This window comes from Haliotis rufescens, unplaced genomic scaffold (assembly GCF_023055435.1).
Source record: "Haliotis rufescens isolate VD_foot unplaced genomic scaffold, xgHalRufe1.0.p SCAF_12, whole genome shotgun sequence".
Lineage (NCBI taxonomy): Eukaryota > Metazoa > Mollusca > Gastropoda > Lepetellida > Haliotidae > Haliotis > Haliotis rufescens.
Genome location: NW_025963802.1, coordinates 2,916,700 through 2,922,699, shown reverse-complemented (window position 1 = coordinate 2,922,699; position 6,000 = coordinate 2,916,700).

The window sequence follows — 6,000 nt, the reverse complement described above, 5'->3', positions numbered from 1 at the left end:
GTATATAGCTCCGTGCAGGTACACAGTATCATGGTCAGTATATGTGTATATAGCTCCGTGCAGATACACAGTATCCATGTCAGTATATGTATATAGCTCCGTGTAGGTACACAGTATCATGGTCAGTATGTGTATATAGCTCCGTGTAGATACACAGTATCATGGTCAGTATGTGTATATAGCTCCGTGTAGGTACACAGTATCATGGTCAGTATGTGTATATAGCTCCGTGCAGATACACACTATCATGGTCAGTATGTGTATATAGCTCCGTGCAGGTACACAGTATCATGGTCAGTATATGTGTATATAGGTCCGTGTAGGTACACAGTATCATGGCCAGTATGTGTATATAGCTCCGTGTAGGTACACAGTATCATGGTCAGTATGTGTATATAGCTCCGTGCAGGTACACAGTATCATGGTCAGTATGTGTATATAGCTCCGAGCAGGTACACAGTATCATGGTCAGTACGTGTATATAGCTCCGTGTAGGTACACAGTGTCATGGTCAGTACGTGTATATAGCTCCGAGCAGGTACACAGTATCATGGTCAGTATGTGTATATAGCTCCGTGTAGGTACACAGTATCATGGTCAGTATGTGTATATAGCTTCGTGTAGGTACACAGTATTATGGTCAGTATGTGTATATAGCTCCGTGTAGGTACACAGTATCATGGTCAGTATGTGTATATAGCTTCGTGTAGGTACACAGTATTATGGTCAGTATGTGTATATAGCTCCGTGTAGGTGCACAGTGTCATGGTCAGTATGTGTATATAGCTTCGTGTAGGTACACAGTATTATGGTCAGTATGTGTATATAGCTCCGTGTAGGTACACAGTGTCATGGTCAGTATGTGTATATAGGTCCGTGCAGATACACAGTATCATGGTCAGTATGTGTATATAGCTCCGTGTAGGTACACAGTATCATGGTCAGTATGTGTATATAGCTCCGTGTAGGTACACAGTATCATGGTAAGTATGTGTATGTAGCTCCTTGAAGGTACACAGTATCCTGGTCAGAATGTGTATATAGCTCCTTGAAGGTACACAGTATCATGGTCAGTATGTGTATATAGCTCCGTGTAGGTACACAGTATCATGGTCAGTATGTGTATATAGCTCCTTGAAGGTACACAGTATCATGGTCAGTATGTGTATATAGCTCCTTGAAGGTACACAGTATCATGGTCAGTATGTGTATATAGCTCCGTGTAGGTACACAGTATCATGGTCAGTACGTGTATATAGCTCCGTGTAGGTACACAGTATCATGGTCAGTATGTGTATATAGCTCCGTGCAGATACACAGTATCATGGTCAGTATGTGTATATAGCTCCGTGTAGGTACACAGTATCATGGTCAGTATGTGTATATAGCTCCGTGCAGATACACACTATCATGGTCAGTATGTGTATATAGCTCCATGTAGGTACACAGTATCATGGTCAGTATGTGTGTATAGCTCCGTGCAGATACACAGTATCATGGTCAGTATGTGTATATAGCTCCATGTAGGTACACAGTGTCATGGTCAGTATGTGTATATAGGTCCGTGCAGATACACAGTATCATGGTCAGTATGTGTATATAGCTCCGTGTAGGTACACAGTGTCATGGTCAGTATGTGTATATAGCTCCGTAAAGATACACAGTATCATGGTCAGTATGTGTATATAGCTCCGTGTAGGTAGACAGTACCCTAGTCAGTATGTGTATATAGCTCCGTGTAGGTACACAGTATCATGGTCAGTATGTGTATATAGCTCCGTGTAGGTACACAGTATCATGGTCAGTATGTGTATATAGCTCCGTGCAGATACACAGTATCATGGTCAGTATGTGTATATAGCTCCATGTAGGTACACAGTATTTTGGTCAGTATGTGTATATAGCTCCGTGTAGGTACACAGTGTCATGGTCAGTATGTGTATATAGCTCCGTGTAGGTACACAGTATCATGGTCAGTATGTGTATATAGCTCCGTGTAGGTACACAGTATCATGGTCAGTATGTGTATATAGCTCCGTGTAGTACCATGGTCAGTATGTGTGTATAGCTCGGTCTAGGTACACAGTATCATGGTCAGTATGTGTATATAGCTCCGTGTAGGTACACAGTATCATGGTCAGTATGTGTATATAGCTCCGTGTAGGTACACAGTATCATGGTCAGTATGTGTATATAGCTCCGTGTAGGTACACAGTATCATGGTCAGTATGTGTATATAGCTCCGTGTAGGTACACAGTATCATGGTCAGTATGTGTATATAGCTCCGTGTAGGTACACAGTGTCATGGTCAGTATGTGTATATAGCTCCGTGTAGGTACACAGTATCATGGTCAGTATGTGTATATAGCTCCGTGTAGGTACACAGTATCATGGTCAGTATGTGTATATAGCTCCGTGAAGGTACACAGTATCCTGGTCAGAATGTGTATATAGTTCCTTGAAGGTACACAGTATCATGGTCAGTATGTGTATATAGCTCCTTGAAGGTACACAGTATCATGGTCAGTATGTGTATATAGCTCCGTGTAGGTACACAGTATCATGGTCAGTATGTGTATATAGCTCCGTGTAGGTACACAGTATCATGGTCAGTATGTGTATATAGCTCCTTGAAGGTACACAGTATCATGGTCAGTATGTGTATATAGCTCCGTGTAGGTACACAGTATCATGGTCAGTATGTGTATATAGCTCCTTGAAGGTACACAGTATCATGGTCAGTATGTGTATATAGCTCCTTGAAGGTACACAGTATCATGGTCAGTATGTGTATATAGCTCCGTGTAGGTACACAGTATCATGGTCAGTACGTGTATATAGCTCCGTGTAGGTACACAGTATCATGGTCAGTATGTGTATATAGCTCCGTGTAGGTACACAGTATCATGGTCAGTATGTGTATATAGCTCCGTGCAGATACACAGTATCATGGTCAGTATGTGTATATAGCTCCGTGTAGTACCATGGTCGGTATGTGTGTATAGCTCCGTGTAGGTACACAGTATCATGGTCAGTATGTGTATATAGCTCCGTGTAGGTACACAGTATCATGGTCAGTATGTGTATATAGCTCCGTGTATTTACAAATTATCATGGTCAGTATGTGTGAAGATCATTCATTCATTCATTCACTCATTCATTCAGACAGACATTTAGGCACAAGCACCTATTCAGACAGACAGGCTGGCAGGCAGACAGACAGATATACACAGGCTGACAGACAGACAGACAAACAGACACAGACAGACAGACAGACAGACAGACAGACAGGCACAGACACACAGGTTTATCCAGTCCTCGTATATTGAGAGATAACACAAGTGGTGCACATGCTTCTTCTACTATTTACAGGTAAATGTATTTTTAACAGAAACAGCAGCCCCTGCCAAGATGGGTATAGCACAACAACACGTCACACTGAGATATTTCGGAGAATGTGCACGTCTCCGGTTGTATGCGCGTCGAAAGGTGGGGGTGGTCTCACAGAAGAATTCCGCAGCTGTTGCTCAAATACATAAATTCCAGATAAATGAAATGATTAAAAGGAAATTAGACATTGTGTATATTGATTTGCTGAACACTATAGTCTAATATTCATTATGGATATATCAACGTTCAAGCAGTACCAAATAGTTGGCAAGTGACAAGATGATTTATATTGCAGGTCTCATGGTACATGGGCACAACCAACAGCATGTACAAAACGTTTACAGTGCGCTGATGTCCCCAAACACAAGTTTATGGACACATTTCATGTAATCATGCTTCCCTAACTAAATTAGTACATTCCTTATTAGGCAAACACGTTTAATATGATAAAATTGTGTTGATGACATAGCTTTCTCTGCTTGACTTATAATGGGGGACATACAAGATCAGAAATTGTTTTACAGAATGTTTTGATTGCCCTCTAGGACTTCGGCAAGGCTGCGTAATGAGTCCATTCTTATTTTCTATTTTTATAAACGACTTAGCTTTGTATATAGAATCAACATGCACTCCAGGTGTACAGCTACACCCTGACACTGTACAGATTTTTCTATTGTTGTTTGCTGATGATGTTGCACTTATTGCTGATACTGTGTATGGCCTTCAAAAACGCATAAAAGCTCTGGAAAGTTTTTGTAGTAACTATCATCTAACAGTCAACTTGGATAAAACTAAGGTAGTGGTATTTAAAAACGGGGGTATTTTATCAAAATATGAAAAGTGGTATTTCAAGGGTAAAAAACTTCAGTGTGTAAGTTCTTATAAATATCTCGGTACCATTCTTTCAAAAACTCTCTCCTGGTCTTTGCATGTTAATAGTGCTGCTTTACAAGCTAAAAAGGTCCTATTTGGTGTCATTAAATCTCTAAAAATGCTTCAACCTCTTCCTTATGACTTGTTTTTCAAAGTTTTTGATTCTAAAATATCTCCAATTCTTTTATACGGTGCCGAGATTTGGGGTGTAGATACCTACAAAGAATTAGAGCAAATCCAGATACTAGCATGTAAACTCTTCCTTGGGGTTAAACAATCTTCATCAAATCATGTGGTTCGGGGGGAATGCGGAAGGTATCCTATGTACATATGGGCTTATAAGCGTGTAGTTACTTATTGGTACAGAATTTTACATTTGCCTGAAAATAGATTAGTTAATAAATGTTATAGATTATTAGTACTTGATGTAAATAATGGTAAGATCAACTGTGTCTCTAAAATCAAACACATTCTCTGTTCGTTTGGTTTTGGCTACATATGGGAGATGCAATTTAGTAATAATAGTAGAAGTTTTATCTTGGAATTTGTAAACCGTTTAAAAGCCTCGTCTGAGCAAGATTGGCATGCAGCTGTTTCATCTAGCACTAAATCCCAAAGTTACTCTCTTTACAAAAGTTCATTTGGCTTAGAAAGCTATATCAAGGTAGTAAATGTTTCAAAATTCAGAGCTGCTCTTGCTCAGTTGAGATGCTCCTCCCATCGGCTGAGAATTGAGACCGGTCGATATATTAAGGAAATAAGAGAACAGAGACTGTGTTTGTTGTGTAACCAGAATTTTATTGAGGACGAATATCATTTTGTGCTTGTATGCAATGCTTATAATAATTTAAGAGCTGAATACATTCCTCCTAAATATTTTACAACCCCTTCTAAAAATAAATTTAATGCTCTTATGTCATCCACTAACTCTAAAATCATACGAAATCTAGCAGTCTACGTCTACAAAGCTTTTCGACTTCGTTCATTACATACAGTCTAAATATTTATTTGTGTATATGCATGTGTATGAATGTGTATGGATATGGATGTATATGTAAACTAGTGGTAATTCTTTTTTCTCCCTCTCTCTGTAAATACTTCTGTGTAATAGGCCTACGGCCTAACACTTTTTGTGAATAAACAATATTTTATACAAGGAATGAGTGAGTGTCGTTTTACGCCGCTGTTTGAAATAGTCCAGCAATACCACGGCGGGGGACACAGGGAGGAGGGTGATCCCTTGTCTTCAATACTGTTTCCATGACACTGTGTACATACCAACACCCCGATCAACTTGCATTTGAACGTGTTTGTTTGTATTTTCAACATATGGAATGACGAACCAAACTTAATAAAATAATTCAGTTACGTATTTTTCAACTTCAAGGACAGACCAATAACCAGTATACAAATTCAAAAAAGATCTGGAAATCTTATCATGCCGACAAATTTTGACATTGCTACAATCTTGAGCAATCCAGTCATATAGACAGGAAGCGAAGCTCTTCCATAAGTAGAACCCATGAATGACTATATTAATGGACACATATATGACTCCTCCCAACATCGTCCAGTGCGATAGTACTTGACGTGCGTTTAGAAACTCCCTCCAAGAGAAAGCCAAGATGTCTGCACCACACGCTACAATTGCTAATATCTTAGTAACAACATAAATGGTGCATGTCTACTGAAAATGTTTGTCAAAACTCAGAAAAATTGGTGGCGACGTTTGGCGA